General features: G+C 29.4%; 4 non-coding genes across 4 annotated transcripts; all 4 read right to left on the bottom strand.

Moving 5' to 3' along the window:
* Positions 1–11,289: 11,289 nt before the first annotated feature.
* Trnai-uau lies at positions 11,290–11,379 on the bottom strand. Its single transcript is given in 2 exon segments — positions 11,290–11,325; positions 11,342–11,379. It is a non-coding gene; the product is annotated as a tRNA-Ile (tRNA).
* A 70-nt stretch (positions 11,380–11,449) lies between these two features.
* On the bottom strand, positions 11,450–11,539 carry Trnai-uau. Its single transcript is given in 2 exon segments — positions 11,450–11,485; positions 11,502–11,539. It is a non-coding gene; the product is annotated as a tRNA-Ile (tRNA).
* A 70-nt stretch (positions 11,540–11,609) lies between these two features.
* Positions 11,610–11,699, bottom strand: Trnai-uau. The gene is given in 2 exon segments: positions 11,610–11,645; positions 11,662–11,699. It is a non-coding gene; the product is annotated as a tRNA-Ile (tRNA).
* A 72-nt stretch (positions 11,700–11,771) lies between these two features.
* On the bottom strand, positions 11,772–11,861 carry Trnai-uau. Its single transcript is given in 2 exon segments — positions 11,772–11,807; positions 11,824–11,861. It is a non-coding gene; the product is annotated as a tRNA-Ile (tRNA).
* Between the last annotated feature and the right edge of the window lie 13,809 nt (positions 11,862–25,670).

The raw sequence follows: 25,670 nt of genomic DNA, 5'->3' as shown, positions 1-25,670 counted from the left end.
TCTTGTAAATGATACTATGGTAAAGTATACTCTTGTAACTTTATTAAACTAAATTTTTTCAAATGCCGTACCACCTGATGTTACATCATTTGTGGGGAATCGCAATTTTTAATTAAACCTACTGATGGCTATAGATGCATTAGAATAAAACGTGTTGTGCACTTGTGTTTAACTAGTTAGGGGACATGCAAAAATTACGTAAACACAAAGGGAGGGGAGAGAAGGGTTCAAGAAAATCTGACCAAATCTCATTGGTAAGGGGAAGAGCATAATAAAAATCTAATGTCAAGTTTAAAAAAATAAAAATATTTTGGCCGCTTAAAAAATTCTCATGGCTATTATTAAAAATGCTTATTTCGAGATAAAAAAAAATGCAGCTTATAAGCGTAAGCATTCAGTACAAATTTTGTGTATAAACTCATATTGCAAAAAAATCTACACGCAAGGGGAGGGGGGCAGTCCCAACAAATCTCACCTAAAGGAGGGAGGGATCTACACTCTACATAGAATAAAAAAATGCTCAGCTAATTTATGGGTGTCTCCTTATAGCATATGTTATCAAAATTTTGATCGCATCTAAAAGAAATGTGGGCAAATAGTAAAAAACATACCTTACATCAACAGTAAAAATAAGTTCATAAACGTTAATAAGTTATTGAAAACAAAAAAATAAAAAGCCATTGAATCCGACTAATTAAAGATGAAAGAGTCCGGTAGTGGGGTCATAAATTTAAAATATTTTTATTTTCAATTTTGATAGTGAATTCTGTTATAACTTGACTTATATCTGGAGTAATATTCAAAATATCGAAAATTGAAAGTTTTATTGAATTATTTAGATTTCGGTATTTCGAAAACCAAGGCACATGTCGAAAAATTTTATTCTTGGGTCTTTCGATATGAATGAAATATGCGGTTTTCGACATTCTACTGGGAATTTCTTTAAACATATGGGAAAACTTAAAATATTTCCTTGCAGCCCCTCCGAAAATGGGTAAACCAGCCAAAATTACGTTTTCTGTTCTTTACGTATTTGAAAATTCACCAATCGACTTGAAAAAATGTCAAATTAATTGAGTAGTAGTGGGAAATTATAGTTTATATTTAGGCAAAGTTTTTTTGTTCTTTCATTTTGAAGCAAAGTTCTTGATTTTTGTGTCAACAATGTTAGCGCTAGAAAGGGTATGCTATAACAATAATGTTAATAGCTATAATGTTTTCGAGGTGCGTCTTCGGTCCCCGGATAAAGGTATGAATTCTACGCATTTAAGCGAAGAACTTTTTTTTATCAAAAATTCTGTATATATCAATCAATGGAAATAGTTTATTTTTAAAAAAAGATGCAAAAACAGTCGTTTTTAAGACAAGAAAATTAATGTACAAAATGCAATTTTTATGTCTACAAAAATTCTTAAATAATTATTAAAATAATTATAGTTAATTTTTAACGAACGTGCCAATATTTTTTATTTAGTTTGTTTTTTGCAATTCTATTACAGTATTAATAATAAATAATTTTTGCAATTTAATCACAGCAAACTTGAACAATAAAATTTTTGCTTAGAAATGGAGAAATCTGATAAGATTTTGTTTCAAACGATAGTTATTACGAATTTTGGTAGCTTAAAAATTTAATTTTTAACATTATTTTCAACCATGAGAACGATCATTTTTGCGCTTCAAATCCTCATAAATCGTATGAAAATTTTTAAACAATTAATCATAAATACATAAGTAATTGTAGTTGATAATTTTGGAGTTGGCAACCCTAGTAATAAATCAAACAATATTTTCCTGTAGATATTCTTGAAAAATATATAAAGAAATTTCCACATGAATGCACATTAAGAAGTAACTCCCGTCTTAAGAACCAAACAGTAAATCAAAATCAGGGCCGTAACCATATATCGGGATTAACTCTTACGATTTTAATTCTGAAAATTCTGATACAGAGAGTATTAAGCACAAGAGTAAATTATATTGGTGACATACTGCAGATTTTTCCAAAATTTTTCCAAAATATTTATGTAGTAGGGTCATCTCGGAAAATTATAAGAGGCATCGATTTTGTCTTCTCTATCTCCAGCTTATTTTTCAAAGGTAAAGGTCTTTTTAGCTTTGATGCTTAAGATTAGCCATAAAAAAAGCGTTTGTAATTTAACCAGCGCCAAATAATTAAACTATGAGCCAGAATCATTAGAAATTTCCGAAATTTCGTTTTAATTAGGTCCAAAGTTATTCTAAAATAAATCATAATAAATTTAAAGAATAACTTCATTCCCATTTTTAATGAAAGCGAAGAATATAAATATTTATAATAAATTTAGAAAATCCGCCCTTTATTTCGCAATAACTTTGGAGCCAATAAACATTTTTGCTGCATGAAAATTTAAATATATAAACTATTGGTGCCGCCAAGTTATTCCGGAGTTCAGAGAATTCTCTACGATTGCGTTTTTTATATGATTCTTTACAAAAATTTTGTTTTACGTACAAAACATTCTTTTTGTTTTGCGGCTCAATTTCTGTTGCGCCGGTGGAGGGTACCTCCTTTGCCACACTCTAGTCACGGTCCTGATCAATATACATATAAAAAGAGCGTATAGTTAAAAGTTGACAACATTGTATATAATAAAATATCACATAAGATTTTCATCAAATGAATAAATAATGTAATTGAAAATATATCATACATATTTGAGGTTGTGTTTCCACTAACTTAATTTAATGTAATACGTTCTAATTTACAATTATTATTCCTTGGAATAAAGTCTGATTTTATGAAATACATTTATTTAATCAATTATTAACTGTTCCTTTTAATATTCAATTCAATGGCTATTATTTTTAACTTAATTACTGCTTCAATGAAGAAAGATTACACAGGTCTGCAACTAAACTACTTTGGGATTTTTAACTGCAACTCTTATAAAATTTTACCCATTGAACCTGGATAATATATTCCCAAAATCCCTCTTAAGAGATTGAAAAAAAAAACACATTTATCTCTATATATTATAAATGCGAAAGTAAGCATGTATGTTTATTTGTTTGATTGTTTATTTGTTACGCTTTCACGTTAAAACTAGCGAATGGTTTTTAATGAAACTGTGCAGCACATAAAAATAGTCAATATAAAATATTTCACGGCCATCTTCTCTGATATACTCAATGAATAATTACGACTGTTATACATATAAAAAAATAGAAAACCATACATATATTTTACCTGTGTAAAACAAGCCTTACCTTACCATTATTTCGAGTGTTATAGAAAGGCGATAAGGGGGATTTACTTTTAAACCCAACGAAGCGGGTTGGTATCACTCTAGTATATGCATAAATATACATGAGAATTTTTGAAAATTAAAAAGTGCAATTTTAATTTTTCAAGAATTTTATTTTGAAAACTAAGCGCCTGAGTAAAAATCACATGCTACTTTTTTGCTCAAAACTGATCAAAACATATTTAAATTCTTTTTAAAATTATGTATTTATTATTTATTTTCTAAAATTATGTATTTACACAAAACCCTCCCCCTTGTTTACCTGTCGATTTTTCTCATTTACAAACTTGACCTTTCAAATACCAAACCTTTCTTTATACCAAATTTTATTCAAATCGGACTTCAATTGCAGCCGCTATAGAGGGTACAGGCACATAAATGTATAAAAACATTTGAAGAAAATTTTTCAAAAACCATCAGTACAAAAGCAATAGCTAAATTTCCTTCGGAGAAAATTCGCTTAAAATTATCACGTTAAGTATCCTTGTAAACCTCATTTTAAAAATCGAAAATTCTAAGAATTCAGAATAATAATAGGCATGAGTGCTGACTCAAGAGGGAATCTCGCATCGCAGGAAATTATCACTTGATCAAATTCCAACAATTTAACGATACCTGACAAGTTTGTGATAATTCATGCGAAAACAAAAGATGAAAGATCGTAGAAGAAAATATTTCAAAGACAAAAATGGTAAACTTGTTTTAAAGACAAAAAAGGGTAAACGAGCATATAAGGGGTTAGTATCATCCCTAATATAATCCTATTCAATTTCAGATATTATTATCATCCTAACCCTTTTTAATTAATCAAATTTCTGATTTTGGGCTTTTATAAATGAATCCTGTAAAAAATCTAGTGTGTTAGAAAGAAAATGATATTTCACTTTGGATTCAGCATCGTAATAAATATGATTAAGGAGGGTGACTCGCCAATATTAGAATATATAGTTAAGTTTACGAAACATATTAATATATAAAAAAAAAAACTTGGGTACCTTACCGTTCAATTAAGAGAATACTATTAATTAAAAATAATCGAATAATATCTTCATATCAGTATTTTTAAGGAATAATTACTCTCCTAATTGATCGATTAGGTACCTAAATTGTTTTTTGATATTATAAAAGGTATAGTTAAGTATAGGACACTAAAAATTCGCATCATTATCTACTAATTAATTTTTTCTATTTACTGGCGAGTCACCCTCCTTAACTGCAGAGAACATGCACGACTTTACCCACTTTGCTGAACAATTCTAGCCTTTTCCAAAAATAATAAAAATTATTGTAAAAAAGTATGGATTAGCATGGGTAAAATTTTGAAAGGTATATGAGTCTTTTCGAGTTTTTACATGAAAGAATTCAGATAAAATATAATTCAAAAAATAAACTTAACTTTTCGAATTTTATCGAAAGTTACTATCAGATTTTTGTTAGGTGGCGTATTTTCGAATTTTATGATATCAGATAAGTGATGTATAATGTTCTATTATCATGGGAATTAAATAGATGTATGCAAAGTTTCATGAAAATGATTTAGCATTGGTAGATGGAAAGTTGGTTGTAAGATTTGATGCATATAAATAAATTATTATTTGAATGTGAACTAACAATCATTTTAAGAAACACAATGTTTTTGAAACATGTTTCTGTGCTAATTATTTTTTATAATACTCTAGGAAAAAATATTTTCAACATTCTTGGCAAAATTTATTAAGACATATTTAATCAATTGTCGAAGTAAGTAAACTTTGATTACCTTCGTTGGTAAATGTATAGACTAATAACAAAATTAAAAGATCGAACTACTTAAATTAAACAATGTGCTTTAAAAATGTACTTTCTATTTTTAAATTTTAGCTTCGATTCAAGTATAGTGCATTACTATCTTTAACTCTAATGAACAATGCGGAGATATTCTCGTAATAAAGTCTTTCTTCTCTCTTCAACTATCAATACTCTAACTATAGTCGTTTCTGTTAACAATAAACTTCGAAAACTTTGAGTCACCATATCTCGGTAATTACACGATCAATAATTTTGGTTTTTATATCATGTACATATACAATATATCAAGGTATACTAAGTTTAGTCCCAAGTTTGTAACGCTTAAAAATATTGATACTTCCAAAAAAATTTTGCTATAGGTATTTATAGAATCACTTCATTAGTCCATTTCCGGTTGTCTGTCTGTCTGTCATCACGATAACTGAAAAACGAAAAGAGATATCAAGCTGAAACTTTTATAGCTTGGTTAGGACGTAATAAGTGAGATCGAATTCGTAAATGAGCAACAGGGTCCAATTGGGTCTTGGGTCCGTAGGCCCCATTAGTAAACCGTTAGAGATAGAAGAAAAGTTTAAATGTAAAAAATGTTTCATATAAAACTTAACTTCAATTCTGTCTCAAAGTTGGTTTAAAAAAAAGTTTACTTTCATACCGACAGACTTGTGTGAATCATAATAATTATATATAAGCTTACAGTTCGATCGTTCTTAATAGAAAATTCTGTATAACCACTAATTTCAAATGACTATTATTTGAATAAACAACCTGAACAAGGCACACTAATTATGAAATCAATTATATCTCCTTAAGCGATAATAATAAAACAATATATTTTTTTATTACTTAGGAGCGATAAAGCATACATAAATATTCGTGTAGGTACTCATATTTTGATAAATTATGTTCCTTGGTTCGCGGCGAATACTCTCCAAGAAACAACCACACATACTTCTACGTGTTAAGAGGAGCAGTACACTACATCGGTCTATGTAATTTGAGCACTATTTGTATTCGCGTTCTTGATAGTTTGGATAGAAGTTCTTATACTGATTGTAAGCTATCTCGGTAGTCACATAAAATATATTAAATGAGAAAAGTTTTTATGGACGTTCTTATGTTTAAAACAAAGAAGAAATGTTTACTATGTGTTATGGTTATATGTTATTGAGTGTAATTGGTGTTGTATGTGTACAACTTATGAGCCATGAGTAATGAGTCCAGCGTACACACAGAAGGGTTTGCTAGAAGACTAGTTGGCCCCTAAAAAGAATATAGAATTAAAATATTTTCTTGACGTAGTTACCATTTTAAATGTAAAATTCTCAAGAACATGCAGCGTCCCTCGAACAAAGTCTATTCAAAAGTGTAACATGATTTACTACGACATTAAGGTTATAACTTGCATCAAAATATTGAGGTTTAATATTTTTTCTTTACTGAGAGACATATTTTTAACTTTAAAATAAATAATTAAAAAAAAAAAAAAACACGATTTCTTTGCCAAAAAACGAATGTAAAAGTAACAAGTGAAAGTAAACAATTGACTGAGTTAACTGTTAAAATCCCATGTATAGACAGTGTTGATCACGCAATCGTATGTTTTTGATGTCAGGTAAGTAAAGAAAGGTATCCACTCTTAGATGGCCACACACACATAACTGATATTCCCGCTTAATACATCCTAAAAAATTTGCACCTAATTTGCGCACTCGTGGGTAAACAGTAATGTTTACGAAAAAATGATTCAAACAAAAGTTTCTTTTATTTTTTTAAAAGGAACATTTTTGCATTTAAGACCTTATTGACCTAAATTGCTCATTTTCGAACTCAACCTCACTTTTTTAAGCTTAATATCTCTTTTCGTTTTTGAGTTATCGTGTCGACAGACAGACGGACAGACGAAAATGGACTAATAAGTTGATTATAATAACACCTGTATCAAAATTTTGTTGGTAACATTAATATTTTTAAGCGTTACAAACTTGGGTCTAAACTTAGTATAGTATGATATATTTCATATAAACATGATATAAAAAACAGTTTGATTTGTTAACCTATACATACAAAGCGACTCTTAATTAAAAAAGTGTTCCATAGAATGGTCCTCCAAGTGCAATTACAATTTAGTCAGCGAATAAATGAGTATACCATGTACATGAAATATACCAAGGTATACTAAGTTCAGTCCCAAGTTTGTAACGCTTAAAAATATTGATGCTGTAAACAAAATTTTGGTATATTTATTCATAATATCACCTAATTAGTCCAATTGTCTGTCTGTCTATTTGTCGTTAGTCTGTCGTCTGTCTGTCATCACGATAACTCAAAAACGAAAAGAGAAATCAAGCTGAAATTGCGTGCTTGGGACGTAAAAAGTGAGGTCGAATTCGTAAATGAGCAACATAGGTCAATTGGGTCTTAATTTTAGCGTTAGAGATAGAACAAAAGTTTAAATGTTCCTTATCAAAAAAGAAACAACTTCTGTTTGAAACATTTTTTCGTAAACATCACTGTTTATCCGTGAAAGCGCAAATTATGCACATATTGTATAGTATATATCATATGGGAACATCAGTTATATATGTGTTACATGAGTAATCAATACTATCTATACATGGTATTTCAACAATTAACACAGTCCATTGTTTGTTTTTCACTTTTTTTTTTTCGTTTTTTGGCAGAGTAGTCGTATTTTCAGTTTTAAGCTTTTTGAAAGCCTGTACTTTGAATTTGGGACTATATTCAAAGTTTAAGCAATTTATTGCTCAGATTAGCTACGTCAGGTTACACATAGAAGGGTTCGCAAGAAGACGATGACTATGATGATGATTCGCATACTACATACACACTTGTACACACACACACACACACCCATACTCATATTCATACAACCACCAAAAAGATTTGATTTATGTGCACCAATATAAAATAGATACATTGTAAAGGATGATATCAATGGGCTATATGTCTTACACAACAGCACACATCCACCAAACTATATAGTACCACGTATAGTCAAAGTCGGATATAACGACATCGTTTATAACGATTAATTGGTTTTTACAACGAGTTACAAAGATCCAAGCTTAATCTAAACATAAATACATATATGAACATAGCATCTATAAGGGGCCATTCATTAATAGGGAATATCCATGAAATTTAAATTTGGTTCAAATATTTTTTTTCCGCAACTTTATTGGCTGGACATTTCAACTAAACCATTATTTTAGTGATTAATATCTTTTTAATTAATTAAAATTAGTTAATAAAAATGCAAATTCAGTGAAAGATATTCAACATTTCTAAAACGGAAATTAAAACTTTAAAACGGACATAACGTTATAGTGTTTGCGGACATAACGTTAGCTTGTCAAATTTGTTGACATACTGTATGTTATTAATTAGTTATATTTTGTATGGTATTACATTGAGTTAAATTATTCTACGACTTTTTATTAAAAAACTTAATAATAACGAGTGTAAATTCTTTGTTGTAAATTAATTTTTGTAAAGTGTAACTTACATATTGAACTGTCACCAATTGACAGAACATAATAATACGCCATCAACAGAGAGCGCCAAAAGACTGCGTTTAAACATCTCAAAATTATTCTCTATTTTAAATATTTTTTTATTATTAACGCATTTTTAAACAGTATTTATATTTTTTACTATGTTATAACAACAATGGTGTAAACAATGACTTAAAAATATGTAAAAAAATACATGAATATTCCCTATTACGTAATCATAATTATGACGATTTTTGAAAACATAAAAGCATACATAAAATTTCTGGAACCCCCTCCCCCTGCCTACGTAAGATTCAATCTCGTTTTTCCGAATAATAAAAGGTGGTTAGAAAAGGATTAGTTACACTAATCCCACAGTTTGACGTAAATTAAACATTTTTGTTCATTAGCACAGGCTATAGTTCGCGAAGTATTACATAGATTATTTCTAATATTACACTTCAACTAATAAAATCTTATGTAAGAATGGGCTTAGCCCTCGCTCCCTTCCCCCTACTTAAGCACATGAATAGTTTTTTAAAAACCCCACTTCCGTTTAAATGTTTTCGTAATTAGTGAATGGACCTTAGCAAAAATGGGTAGAACGACGTACTTGCCGTGGATATTTCAAAGGACCCCGCACCTTAAGAAAAAAATTAATGCGTTTGGCAATTGTGATAACCTACTAGCCCTAGGTAATATCATTCCTGCGAACCCCTACACTTAATCAAATTTTCGATTTTTAGTTTTGATTTTTGCAAGAAAATCTATCTTGATAGATTGGAATGGATATTATTTTTGTATCTAGAACTGTTATAAACATAAATAACTTAAGTTTTTTTAGAGACCTGTGTTGTTTTGTTTCTGGGAGCTCGCTTTGACTGTTTCAGAAACTCTTAAATTTCAAAAAAAATGAAAACTCAATTGGAAAAATACAAGCTGAAACAACCAAAGAGTTCATTTTTGTTTTGCTTTAGTAAAAGTGTATCTAAATTAGTTCTCAATTATAAAGGCTTTATTGAATATAAGGACAATAATTGAACGATCCCCTCAAAGTCTTTATAACCCGTTTCGACTGTATAGCACCACAACACCCTACTATAGATTATAGATACTGTTAAAAATTCAATAAAACGATTTTGTCTTCATTTATTGCAAAAAAGACATCTTTTAGTTTAACTAGTAACAACAACAGCATAGCAGACACCACCAACAAGCACCCACCATAAGTTTTTAACTTTCTGATAAAAAGTGATGGTTTTCATCCCGAAATACTAAATTGTGAATTAAACATTGAAGGATATATGCTCACTGTTTTATACTGTGAACTATTTATTTTTCGACTCCCATGCCATCTGTTATTACTTTACCTAAGGAATAAAAATGATTTAATTTAACCCTTCTGATGTATTAGAAAATCAATGTTTAATTAAAACATTAATTCTCAAATTTTCGCACCGTGTGTGAGTTTTATAGGAGGCGTTTCCATGGTAACGACACTTCAATTATAGAATTGTATATATTGCATTTATGACTTACATAGAAAATTTAATATTATTTCCTCACAAATTTAAATAAATAATTGATAATAATAATAATGATAATTTACATTTGAAAAAATAATATTTGATTTCTTATTTTCACAATTTTCAATGCATTAAAGTTTAATTAATTAGTGTTTTCAATGATTTTAATTTGACATTTTTTATTACATGAACATGCAAAGAATTGCAAATTAGTCATAACAGCCTCCTTTATCGCCAAAATTTTTCACTGGAAGCGCTGGATTGGATTTTATTGTCCCTATATATATGAAGAGCTCCACGAAGCCAACAAATTTTACGCCAATTATAAAAAAATTTTTTAGTTTAAAATGAAAACGAAAATTCAGGAAAACTTTATTAATAAAGAATTGTATAACTTGTTGAAAATTAACTTTAAGATAAATTTCCAACGGTAATAAAAAGAGTGTTCACAATCCACCACAATTTTTTTCAAACTTTTAAATTAATATTTAATACCTTAAAAATGTTATTTAGTGTGAGATATTCGTCTTTTTACAGTATAACAACAATGTAAAAATGACGCTATTTTCAGCGTTAAATTAAAGTTATAAATAATAACGATAGGTTTACTTTTTTGAGAATTTCATAAATATTAATATTTTATGAAATATTGACGAAAAATGAAATATCTTTTTTTTTCATCTTTAATTTTTTATAAATGGTGCAATTTTTTATGTACCTACTAAAAAATGCTTCAGGCGCATTTTTCTAGACATAATTCCGAATCCAATGAGCTATCACACTTATTTTTACGACCCGTATCTCTATATTTCACCAATTTAAACTTGTTGGCTAGACTACTCACTTTACACTCCCAATATCGATATTTGAGTCACTGTTATACATCTCCTAGAGTATAAGGGCAATTTCCTGTAAGTTTCATATTAAAAAATAATTAATTCATGTAAACGTATTTAATTGGCGAATAATCAAGTAAACATTTCTTTGGTTAAAGATCTCCATACTTTGAATAATAAAAAGCTTTAAAATTAAATATAAGAAATATTTCATGAAACAAGAAAATTGCTTGATAAGAAAACATTTTTTCAGAACTTGAACTTGTTTTTTCAGTGAAGTGTGATTGTCTCAAAGATGATTAAATTTTTTAAATTAATATTTTAATTTAAAAAAATGTGCTCTAGGTGAGGCTCGAACTCACAACCCCGGCATTGCTCAAATACTGTCATATAAGTACCGTGCGCTAACCAATTGCGCCACTAGAGCTTGTAATAACTGATTTAAATTTTATTAATTTGTAAACTTGGAAAATTTTTATCTATTTAAATAAAAAATATGCTCTAGGTGAGGCTCGAACTCACAACCTCGGCATTGCTCAAATACTGTCATATAAGTACCGTGCGCTAACCAATTGCGCCACTAGAGCTTGTAATAACTGTTTTAAATTTTTTAAATTTGTAAACTTGGAAAATTTTTATCTATTTAAATAAAAAATATGCTCTAGGTGAGGCTCGAACTCACAACCTCGGCATTGCTCAAATACTGTCATATAAGTACCGTGCGCTAACCAATTGCGCCACTAGAGCTTGTAATATCTGATTTAAATTTTATAAATTTGTAAACTTTTTGAAAATTTTTATCTATTTAAATAAAAAATATGCTCTAGGTGCGGCTCGAACTCACAGCCTCGGCATTGCTCAAATACTGTCATATAAGTACCGTGCGCTAACCAATTGCGCCACTAGAGCTTGTAATAATTTATTTAAATTTTATAAATTTGTAAACTTGAAATTTTTTTATCTATTTAAATAAAAAATATGCTCTAGGTGAGGCTCGAACTCACAACCTCGGCATTGCTCACATACTGTCATATAAGTACCATTAACCATTATAAAATCTTTATTTTATCAATAACAGTACAAATTATACATACATCATTTGTAATATGTTTCGTAGCACGACAAATATTAGGTAACACCCGGCGTGCGGCGCTAACAGTATTTAAATATATTTGAACCAAATTTAAATTTCGTGAATATTCCCTATTTAAGTTTGTTTTCTTGTCTGCCAATTCAAGTCGGACGCAGGCAAAATGAAGCATTTTCTAGATTTTTTTTAAGATTATAAAAAAAATGGGTCTACCTTGGCTAGCTGCAAATGGCAGTAAATTCCAAAAATTTCAATAAAATAAGAATTAGTCAGGGCTAGCAAAGCAAAGTCCAACTTTATTCGACAACCTATCCGAGAATATTTTGAATATCTCAACGCCACGATAGTAAAAAAATGAACCTTTCATCAGGTCATCTAGCTGATTATTTTCATTGAATAAAAAGATTATAGATCGACTAGAGAATATTCATTTTGTAGAAATTTTGTGTTATGTGCTTTAATCGTCCTATGGACAGCTGTTTCCTTTCGTTATTTTAAAAGGATGGTTACTCTTGATGTGAGTATTGTTGTCTTTGGTTTATTAATTTCCCATTCCTTTTTAATTTTGCCCAAGGAAATTTATTTATTATAAATGTCCTATAAGTATCGAGCGCCAACCAATTGCACCACTAGAGCTTATTTTCATCAACATGATTACTTTAATAATTGAACCACAAATAAAATAATTTATCAGAAAATTATGGATCTAGCTCTCAAAGACCTTTCCCATCAGAGCTGGTTTTAGTACTATATGTGTGCTGTTAATATTTAAATATATTCAAAACACGATTTACAGTTACAAAAAGTATCAGAGCTACAAAAATAAAATAATGTTTTTAAGTTATCTATCTAGATATTTATAGTACGTTTATGTATCTATGAAAAGAAGATACAACCAATAGTACAAGAAATACAGATTTTTATCCCAAAAATTTTAGAAAATCGCTTAAAATTTGATTAAAAGTAATAGAAAAGGTATAAAATAGTCAAAGTTCGTATCCATGTATATGAAATATATCATATTAAGTTTAGTTCCAAGTTTGTAACGCTTAAAAATATTGATGCTATGAACAAAATTTTTGTATAGGTGTTCATAAAATCACCTAATTAGTCCATTTTCGGTTGTCTATCTGTCTGTCAGTCGTCTGTCGTTTGTCCGTCTATCATCACGATAACTCAAAAACGAAAAGAGATATCAAGCTGAAATTTTTATAACGTACTGAGTGAGGTCAAGTTCGTAAATGAGCAATATAAGTCAATTGGGTAAACCGTTAGAGATAGAACAAAAGAAATGTCAAAGATATTCTTTAAAAAAAAATAAACAACTTTTGTTTGAAACATTTTTTCGTAAACATGACTGTTTACCCGTGAGAGCGCAAATTATTCGTAAATGTTATAGTATGTATTACATGGGAATATCAGTTATATATGTGTGACATGTATTTAAGTAGTTAAGCTATGAGAATACGGTATCAAACACCTATGTTATTCAGCATTAAAGAAATCGTATTAGATTTAAAATGTGGTATAGGAAAAATACATGTAAAAATGTGACAAGGGAGAGTGTGTAGAGTGTTGATGACGTTGTGGTTCAGTTGTGACGTAGACTAGAGCCCTTAATTTGATTTGAACGAATGATTTTTGGTACGGTAAATTTTTAATGAAACGGAAACAAATTTTCGAATTGTGGGTAAGATAAGAAATAATTGGTACTTAAGGGAAGTTGAATGTAATAAGAAAAAACCAAGTTAGAGTGAGAATTTAGCTTGAAAAAAATAGGTTACATTTAAAAAAAATTACTAGGAAGTAAATTGTGTAATGTGACAGAGTAATCAATACTTTCTATACATGGCATTTCAACAATTAACTCAGTCAATTGTTTGTTTTCACTTGTTTTACTATGAAACCAAAATTATATTTGTTTAAAATTTTTTGTAAAAGTTCCTCCTATACAATATTAATACAGTGGAGCTTGGTTAAGTGGGACCTTGATATGTGAGAAACATGCATAACTGGAACTCATGTTGAGGTCTCAAGACTTTTACACTGAATTACCTCTGTTAGTGGGACGAAGTAAACCTCTATATCTGTGATTCGATCTCAGATTCGATTTTATTGTCATAATTACCTCTATATAACTAAGACAACGAGTGAATTTTATATGCATTAACCTCTGCAACTGAGAACTGTGATAATATTGTTTTGTTGATTACTTACTTAATCTTATTTAACTCACAAATTCCAAACTTAACTACTCTGAGTCTCAATGACCTTCAACTTTAGTTTTGCGTTACCATCATTCATTGAAAAATGCCGAAACGAAGGATGAGTACGTGATAAATAATTTTTAAAGTGAGCAAAAATAAACAAAGTATTAAAAATTTTTAAACTACTATTGACGTCATCTTGTTTTCTCCATATATATGCCAATTATTTAAACTTTTTTTTTTTTTAGTTTACAATTAAAACGAAAATTTCAGAAAATTTTCGGAAAAACAATTGTCTCACTTGTTAAAAAGTTAACTTTAAGTTTTTCCAACGATTATAAATTCCTTAGACTGTTCAGACCACGCCATAATTGTTTCAAATTTTTAAATAAATATTTAATACCTTAAAAAAATTTATGAGATACTCGTTTTTGACACTTTAAAAGGGACGAAAAAGACCTATTTTCAGCGTTAAATTCAACTAATAAATAATGAAGACTTCTAGAAGGGGGAGTTTTTATTGGAAATTTCTTATAACTTAGGAATCTTTTTTTAAAATTGAACTAATTTTTTAAAAACAAAAACCATTTTTTTTCTATATTTAATTGTTTATAACTTTTGTAACTTTTATGTGCTGAAATATGCTTCTGGAACAATTTTCTAGACATCAATTAACAATTTTATGACCATAGTTTCTATATTTCACTAACTTGAACTTGTTAACCAGACTAAATTACCTTGTTAAAATTTTTGCGCGGAAACTCAGTATTTCTTGTACTAACATCTTGACACTTCCGATGACTTTGGCTATTTAATATATGTATGTTAGAGTCATAGACATTGTTGTACTATAACACAATGGTGAATGGATGGGTGCAGGAACGTATTTGAACATATGGGGATCTTATCAAAATTATGAGATTTTTGGCTTTTTTATTATTCTTTGATTTTTTATTTATTATTATTACCTATATGCTTTGTGTCATCTCACTTTTCAAGTTCCATCGTACGTGCCTTTTTGTGATAACAGGCAGTTTTGGGGTCATAAAATTTGAAAAAGAATCTAAAACTGTTGTAATGATTTTCATACGTTTACTTTATTTCAGGTGTTTTCTTGTACACAGTGGAATAAAAAAGTGTGAGATTCAATCAATTCTTTCAAATTACTTTTGAAATGAAGCCTTTTTACGCACACCACTCAAAGAAGAAATACAGAGAGTGAATCGGTATAAAAAATCCCGCTCCATTTTCACCTTTTGTTCACTGTCTAACATTAATTCATTTCCAATTCACACTCTCTAAAATTAAAATGGTGCAAAATCACTATTTGTTAGTGAAAAATCACTATTTTTAGTGAATATTCACTATTTAAAATAATTAAAGACATTTTTAATGATTAGAATATTTTTTATTGTAATATATCAACAAGTGAAATTTACAAAATTTAAAAAAAACCCGACAAATGCGATTTATAACTTGTAAACCAATTTTTGGAAACTTAGCTGTAAAATGTTCTCAATCAAGGCTCGTTCGACCGTTTAGGGGCTACGATGCCTCTGGGGGTACGAAGTAGCCGTTTTGGGGCTACGAAACACACAGACGCACAGATAAACACAATAAACTTATAACACTCCTTCTTAAATCGTTATCAAAGTGATGGTCAAGGACATCAGAAGAGATTAAAAGGATACTTAAAGAACTATCATTTTTTGGGACAAATTTTTGAAAATATTTTAATCGAAATTGAAATATTTGAGTTGACTTAGTTCTTTTGAATTATTTTTTTGAATTATTTAATTATTTTACCATTTCACTTTTCGAAATGAATGGAGCTAGATTTATTTGACCTTTAATTTCCATAGTAATTATTTATATGTTAAAATTATATGTCATGACTTTTTCAAACTAAATCAGTTTTGAAGATTATCGCTAATTTTTTAGTTTTTTCGGGTACGTAACACTAATCTCGCACTTGAAACATAGCTAAGAACACTTATTATTACTTTCGCCTTATGAAGTACGACTATTCACAGCGTGTCCCAGATAAATAGAGAGAGAAGAATACCAAAAATTCTATTCGAATTTGCATTAAAAAAATCCTTTGCAGTTTCTGGAACCGAAGTGTCATTAATGAGATATGATTTGTAATTTAACTTTTATAATCAGCAAACTTGTAAAAAATGAAATTTACTAAAATATATAATTCTTTTTAACGCTATTATTTACGGAGACAATAATTTATGATTTTATGCCAAAAGCCAAAATTTTGTGTTTTAGAACATTGAACGTAAATATCTACCAGAGAGTTACAGAGAGCAATTTTTAATAAAGTGCGTGGTTCTTTATAACTATAAGTTGGAATAATATAATTGATGCAGAAGTACGGAGAGAGATATCAATCTCATTAAATTGCACAAATACTTACTTCATTAAACACAATAAATGCATTAAATGTCTCGGTATAAGTTCACATCATTTTCCACTTTCAAATATTCTTCAACGTTAATAATTTATTGATAAATCAAATAACTAACAGAAAAAATAGTATCATAGGAAGTGCGTAAACTAAACGAATTTGCTCAATAGAATACTGAAAAATTTCATCATTTTTATTGGTTGACCCCCGAACCAAAAAGGTGATGTTCTATGTTTGTGGTATCGTAGCGCCTAATCGTATGAACCGATTTGGATTTTTTTGTTTCGTTTGAAAGGTAAAGAAATGGGGAGTGTTCTTAGCTATGTTTAAAGTGCGAGTTTAGGGTTACGTACCCGGAACAGCTTAAAAATAGGCGATGATCCTCAAAATCGGTTCAGTTTGGAGAAGGCTCTTAGGAAAAAGGTAATTTAATGGAGAGTGTTCTTAGATTCGATTCAAGTCCGAGTTTAGGGTTACGTACCCGAAAAATTATAATATAGTTATTTTTAAATTATCAAAGTACCTATCTCATCAAATATATTAATGAGATGTTTCTAAGAAAAGGCTAGACACTTCTTGGCTTTTTTAATCAATTTTAATGTACCTTTCAAATTTTATAATGGTATCAAGTCTACTATTACATTTTTATGGGTAATGTGGCAAATTCGAGGTTAGTCATCTACCCAATTACCATAATATACCACCCCGCTAAAATGTACTTTTTTCTATTTTTCCGATGTTTTCCTCCATAAATGGGACTTTTTAGCTCAATAACCTGTCTAAGTAGGCAGGCCAAATAATAATAATTTTCCATTTTAATTATTGACCTGCAAAGGTTGCGACACGTTTGTTTAAAGTCTGTGTAAGTGATCAAAAATCTTAGGTCTCTTGACTTCCCAATTGACGAGGTTCTACTGTTTAAGACTGATTGCATTTTATTAAAGTTCATTTTTGAAAAGAATTTACACATATTTGAATTTACAGTACAAATGCAATAGCTACGTTTACACCGTTGAGAAAATTCGCTTAAAGAGAGATGGAAACAGACATCAGTTTACATACGAGGTGATTTTTAAGAAGTTACCAGCTTATTTATTCAAAAACGGATTAGAATAGCAACAAACGGTGAAATATGGATCTAGTTTTATTTTCTGCAAGTGTTTTCCTGGTCAAACAACGGTCACCTTTGTTTTTTGAAATTGAATTACTTTAATTTATGGCAGCTGTTTTTACTATTTTTGAGGGTTAAAAACTGTAGAAATATTATAGGAAACAAATCTGTAGAAAAATTATTATTTTAAGAATTTGTTGGTTATGTATTTTCCAACTAATTCCCCTTAAAGGCGCTTTCGGAAAAAAAAACTAAACAATTTTTTTTCATTCATCTCGAAAATAAAATAAACGTATTTTACCGTTATCTCATATTTCAATCCATTTTTGAAAAAATGAGCTGAAAATGGACCTCGCACAAATTATATGTAATCTCTATTTCGGTCCATCTTTTTCAAATTTTGGGGAATAATAGTTTGTCATTCTGAATAAAAATTTCAATGGTTACAAGTCATGAAAATGACAGGATTTCAAGTTATCGCTAAATTAAAATTGAAAAATGTACTCACTATATTAAAAAAATTATTGTAATTTAATTGTCAAAAATCATGTACGTATATATGTAGCTGAAAATATAGATCTTAACAATTCATATTATTGATCCACTGATCATTTAACACTGCTTCTTCTTTGAATTTCGTGACATATTCTTCAAAGAAAACAAGAATTAAAAAACAACACCCTTACATTAAAAAACACACGTATGCATGTAGTTTTACATATCTGTATATGTATTTGCCTATATACACATAAGCATACATTATACAAATAAGTACATTTTCCAAGTTTAATTTAGCTATAACATGAAATTCTGCCATTTTTATAACTTGTGACCATGGGAACTTTAATTTAGAATGATTTAAGCTATCATTTGCCAAAATTTGAAAAAGTTTGACCAAAATGCAGATTGCATATATTTTGCGCGAGGTCCTTTAAAAAATCATCCTGTATAGCTATTGTGTGTCGTTCACACAAAATTTTTGTAAAAAATTTCAGTTATTTTTATTAATGAAGATAAATCCTCATTGAGAATACACGAAGTTTAATCAACGGTAAATTGAAACATAAATTATAATTTTATCTAAATCTAAAAATACGTCCGTCTGTTTAACACACACCAAGCACAAGCATACAACAAGTATGGGGAAAATACAGTCAGAGTATATAACTTAAATTTTTTACTCAACAAAAATAAATTGATTTAAATTGAATATTCAAATGAAGTAAATATACAATAATATTAATTTTATTATGAAAAAAACTTTTTAACTTTATTTTCTATGAAAACAAACCGTGGTAGATGTGACCTTAGAATGTAGCATCAGTAAATTTTATATGAAATAATTCATTGCTTTTATTAATACATAAGTTATTTTAAAAACAAGTTAAAACATACAATTGAGTTAATTGTTGAAATACCTTGAATAGACAGTGTTGTTTATACTATCATATTACACATACATAACTGATATTCCTATATAATACATACTATACAATTGGCGCATAATTTTCGCTCTCACGGTTAAACAGTGATGTTTACGAAAAAATGTTACAAACAAAAGTTGTTTTTTTTATAAGAAACATTTTTTATTTAAACTTTTGTTCTATCTCTAACGGTTTACAAGATGGGTCCTAAGGACCTAAGACCTAATTAAACTATGTTACTCATTTACGAACTCGACCTCCCTTTTTACGTTCTAAGCACGCTTAAAATTTCAGCTTGATATCTCTTGTCGTTTTTGAGTTAACGTGATGACAGACGGACAGACAGACGACAGATAGACGACAGACAGACAGGCAGGCAACTGGAATTGGACTAATTATGTATTTTATGAACACCTATACCAAAATTTTGTTCATAGTATCAATATTTTTAAGCATTACAAAATTGGGACTAAACTAAATATACTTATACTTTGGTATATTTCATAAAAATGGTATAATTATTTCCTATAGGCTAATAACGAATTCCTTACATCTATTGAGCAAAAAAAAGAAAAAAAAAACAGAAACAGAAACAGGGAGGCTTTAAACAAATGAGGTATGACCTCTTTGTATAAAAAAAATGAGAATGTATATGAAGTACACCAAGGTATACTTAGTGTAGTCCCAAGTTTTTAACGCTTAAAAATATTGATGCTAAGCAAAAAATTTTGGTATAGGTGTTCATAAAATCACCTAACTAGTCCATTTCCGGTTGCCTGTCTGTCTCTCTGTCGTCTGTCTGTCCATCATCACGATAAATCGAAAGCGAAAAGAGATATCTTGCTGTAATTTTTACACCATGTACACCATGCTCAGAACGTAAAAAGTGAGGTCGAGTTCGTAAATGAGCAACATAGATCAATTGGGCCTTGAGTCCGTAGGATCCTCTAAGCCGTTATAGATAGAACAAAAATTTAAATGTAAAAAATGTTTCGTACAAAAACAACTTTTGTTTGAAACTTTTTTTCGTAAACATCACTGTTTACCTGTGAGAGCGCATATTATTCCCAAATTGTATAGTATGTATTATATGGGTGTATCAGTTATATGTGTGTGACATGTTTGTATGTGTAATGAGACAGACTAAACTATTGTTAGTTTAAGATTAATTAATTGCAAAAAAATACAATAAATTCAAAAGTGTAAAACAATTCTCCATTTATAGTAACCGGAATGGTTCAAGTGAAGATCCAGCCCTCAAAAAAGTTGATGGACGCGGCAGAGCATCCGAAAACCAGCCAAATTAGATTCGGAGTATGAACTCGCTTACGATCGATATAGTGCATTCTTATAAAAGAGCTGTAAACAAAATATATGAGGCCCTGATCAAGATGCAGTGTATTTGTAAATTAATAAACCTGTAAAATGTTAGCTTGTTCGCTCACAAACATTACAAAAGTAAATTTCCGTTTAGACAGTGTCAAATTTAGACTCTAAACTACGGAACCAATTTTGATGGAACTTTTACAACTTCAAATCAAATTAAACGCCAGTATACATTTCACATTAAATAATTTGACATAGGTTCTTTTCTTAATTCAAGCTTTTTTTTCGCGAAAGCGTCGATAATATCAGCGATTTCCAGATGTTTAGGAAAACAAGCCCGAATAATCTTTTCTGTCCCATTGAGGCACGCAACCCGGAAGAGTTATGCTATAAATTTTGGCCGCATGCTTCAATGAGATGAGTAACCGACGCTGATATGGTGGAATTATTTTCACATTCTGTTTTCATTTGACCATCCAGAGTCATTATTCATTTATAATAGTTGATTCTTTATCATTAATGAATCGCCGATACATTTGAACCACTTTTTTTATTGTGTGGATATCGATATACAAGTTGGATATCGATATACAAGTACTTGACACCAACATTTGGTTCATTGATAACGAAATATAATATAGGGGTATGTAAATTGATTTCCGTAAGTACTCTTTTGACGATTTCGCTAGTATTTGTTTTCAATTTTTGGAGTCTACATGCTTTGAAACGAATTTTTAAACAAAATAACAAGTGGAAACAAACAATTGACTGAGTTAGTTGTTGAAATACCATGCATAGTCAGTGTTGATTTCTTTATCACATTACACATACAAACATGTGACACATACATAACTGATAATCAAGTATAGTACATATTATAAAATTTCCGCCTAATTTGCGCCCTCACGGGTAAACAGTGATGTTCACGAAAACATGTTTCAAACAAAAGTTGTTTAATTTTTAATAAGGAACATTTTTTACATTTAAACTTTTGTTCTGTCTCTAATGGTTTACAAGATGGGTCCTACGGACCCAAGGCCCAATTGACCTATGATGCTCATTTACGAACTTGACCTCACTTCTTACGCCCTGAGTACGCTGTAAAAATTTCAGCTCGATATCTATTTATCTGATTTCCATCATGCACATATGGGTAGATCCGCCACTGGAATGGTTGACCACAAATTGTATGGTCTTTGAAAAAATTGATAGTTTACGAGAAGATGGTAGAAAATAAAAATGAAGTCACAGTTAAATTTTCGTTGACTGTTCTGCGTGTTAAATGCTGAATTCATAATATAACATCGCCATCCCTGAATATATTCTAAAAATTTGGGTTTCTTTTTTCGGTGTGAATACAGTAACTTTCAATCAAAAAACTGAAAAAAAATGTTATGTATAACATTTTACTGCATAAAGAGTTACACAAAATAAAACCCAATAAAAATTCAATTGTTCATGATGACGTGACGACTCTCTCTCTATGTGTAAATTATTTAATATGATTAAACGGTATTCGTCGAGTACTACTTTTCATTTTTATATTTTTGAATTTTTTTTGTTATTTCATTAAAAAAAACTTTTACCTTTAACAATTATTTAACAATCATGAAATTTTAATTTTTTTTTTTTTTTATAACGTTAATGTATTTTGTTGTAGTTTTTTGTATTTTGTTTTGATTTTAAATAATAAAAGGGAGGTAGTATTTTTTTTTATAAATAGATATTTATATGAGGTTTCGTAGATTATAACTACACTTGATCAACTCCTTCTTTCGTGTAATTAATACAAAAACTATAAGAAATATTAATCAATAAGCTTTTGTCACTTTCATCATCGAAGGTGTTCCCCATGGTAGTACTCTTGAGTCTCTATTATAATATAAATTAAATTTATTAAGAATACTTCCCTGATAAAAAAATCCGATTCATGAGTTTGAAATTTCCAATTCAACCAATCGGAACGAGTAGGATTCAATTGGAAAAATTTTTTTGGATTTATTCCGATTTATACCAATTGAAACCAATTCAAAATTTCAGATGGAAATTTAATTGAAAAAAATTCATTCATTTCGATTGAATTCCAATTCATTCCGATAGAACTTATTGTAAATTTTTCATTGGTTCCAATTCATGAATAGGATCGAATTGGAAATTTTATATTGGATTCTATTGGATTGAATTGGAATTAATTGGAAATTTTAATCGGAATTGAATCGCACTTTTTTACCAGGGTATTCTTAGCAATGATTTATCTTCCTTAACAATGTACAATGAGGCTACCTAAATTTTGTTATTTATTCTCAAATAATGATTTTCATAATTTTTGCTCTTCATCTGTAACTAAGAGCAAGTGTTCAGATTAATAGTTCGCCCTTAAGAAAAATAATGCCAAAAAATTTCTATTTTGGAGCTAGATGTTGACAGAGGGATATTTAATACTATATGATGGTGGCTTTCTCAATGTCGTAAAACCTGAAACGTCTAAGAACCAACCGTAAAGTCCAGTTTTTTTAGTGTTTTATTTTCCTGCGTAATAGTTATGAATTCACAATTTGAGCTTATTGAAGCAGATGTGGTTTTATCATATTTGCCTGTTCATTTGATTCAAAATTAATGGAATTGATACAGTTGGTTTTTGTTAAGAATGGAATAACTACCAAGTGTCTCCGTCCATATAAGAGCAGGGTAGATTAAGGATTGAAACTATTTTTATCTTATTTTCGACTTTGATGAAATTTCACTTCATGAATATAGACGAAAAATAATAATACAATTTTTGGATATGTGCCTTGGTTTTCGAAACATCGAAAGCTGAATAATGAAAAAAAATTTTCAATTTTCGATATTTTGAAAATTACGCCAGGTATTGAAAAATTTTAATCATACTATGCGTCTTATATTGTCAAGTTATAATATAATTTATCATCGAAATTGAAAATATATATTTTTTAAATTTTTCCCCCTACTACCATGCTCATACTTCCTTAATGTTTTTTTACATGTGCTAAAATTACGAACTCGTGACCGTAATGCTTATAAAATTCCAAAAAAGGGTTCTCAAGGGTTGAGTCTACATACAGGGTCTTCACATAACCATACCTACGAAACTGTGTGGAAAATACGGAAATCTAGAGTTTTTCCCCTTTGAATGGCCATAGCTAGGAGGGTCTTTGAGGATTGAGGCCATCAGCATGATCAAAACTACCTTAATCCATAGTTTAAAAAAATTTGAACCAAAACTAAAAATCAATAACTCATGTAGGCATAGTCTTTGAAGGTTCGATAGAAACCCAAAGAAAGTTAAAATGATCAATGAACCAACCAAGTTCTGACCCCGAAGTTGATTACTGAATAATTTATTATCTGTCCGCCTCGTAGTTACGAACTATCTAATGCGACTTTGGTAGTATCTTTTGTTTAAACTTTCCAAAAAACAGTATTTCCACTTCTAAACTATAATAAATAAATTGAAAAATGAAATATTTGAATATTATGAGACGCGTAGCGCATATGACGAAAATTATTTTATCCAAACGAATAAATTAATACATGCTTGTTTGAATTAATTAATGAATCAACTAAAAAAGTCGTTAAGAAAATAATATTATTTCATTTGCATATTTTTACAATATTGTACGTGGGATGTAGCACAGAATGAGTGATAAGGTGTTTAAGGATGAGGATGTACGTGGATAGGGGACTATAGAGAGAGGTGTATACTGGAACCATGCTGAAGTCAAGTTATTTGAAATTCGTCAACGTTTGTTATGTCTGATTAAATTCTTGTCGTTTAAAGTAGCTCGTCCGTCACGTGACTAGTCTATAGTAGTGATTAATTTTATATTCATTTAATTTAAGGTATTTCCAGCATGGTATCTGCAGTTCCTATGCTAAAGCTATGGTTAAAATTTTTTTCGACATAATTTAACGAAAAATTAAATTTAAGAATTTAATAATGCTTACTATTAATTCCCAAAGTTTCAGAAATTTTGAAAGTTTAAAATGGGAAATAATTATGCCAACGTCCCAATTTCGATCAATTTACGTCAAAATTAATATCTCGAAAGTGAAAATTAATTTCTAAATTTTTTTTTAGAATTTTATTGTATAAACATTTTTTTCTACTTTTTCTTCAATATATAATAATATCATAAAAAATAGTTGGAGAGACCGGACATTTTACATACTTTAAATGGGACATGACCCTCAAAATCGCGAACTTTGTCTTTAAATATCTCGCGATCTAAACGGCCAAAAATTATGAAATTTTAGGAATTCATAAATAAAGCTATTATAAACCCGAGAAAAAAAATTCGGCCAAATCTGTCGAAAAGTGATTTCATGCTGGAACTACCTTAAACCTAAGTTCTGAATAAAATTATGATCAAAAGTAATATTTGTACCACGTAAATGCTTTTTAATACTTTAAAATATCGTCGAAGATAAAACTTGACTAACGCCAATTTGACTAATTTTTGACGTTTAAACGTCAAAAATCAAAGTTTTTTCATGTTTTCTTTTTGAAAAGCGCCATAAGGTAATGGCTTTTTTTGCCTAAACAGAATCTGTAATAAATTTTCATCATGATGAAAACTTTTTTGAAGGTCAATCATTGGTTCATTTTTGTTTTGAGTTTTTTCATTAGGTACTGTGTTAAAAACCACAATTTTAAAATGAAGGGCTCTGCAAGAGGCTCCAAAACTGTGTTTATTGTGATCAAGGGACTTTGAACTATCAGTTAACCTAAAAGCAAATTAACGTTCATCGTACTTGCTCAAATAGCTACCTTTAATTGGTTTATAGTTTTGCGAAAACGTTTTATAAATGTATGGATAATGTGTTGATCGTGCTGCCCAGCAAATTTATGCATATTAATCGTTATTTAGACGAGGCTATTTTTACTGACTATCACACGTCGGTTTTAAAATGACATCTTTCGAACGTCGGGTTGGAAAAACGAGTATAATTTTTAAAATATATTATAATTCTTAAAGTGATTGTAAATCTAGTATTGTAAGAAACTTTTGGTTTATTGCACGGTACATACATATAAACTAAATACATGCTTTGTAGTCAAGTAATGAGTTATTTTTAGCTTTACAATACCACGCAACTACAAAAATATATTATGTATTGTGTGC

The sequence above is a fragment of the Chrysoperla carnea genome, chromosome X (genome assembly GCF_905475395.1).
Source record: "Chrysoperla carnea chromosome X, inChrCarn1.1, whole genome shotgun sequence".
NCBI lineage: Eukaryota > Metazoa > Arthropoda > Insecta > Neuroptera > Chrysopidae > Chrysoperla > Chrysoperla carnea.
The sequence above is the reverse complement of the archived record's forward strand: the minus strand, read 5'-3'. Positions and strand labels throughout refer to the sequence as shown.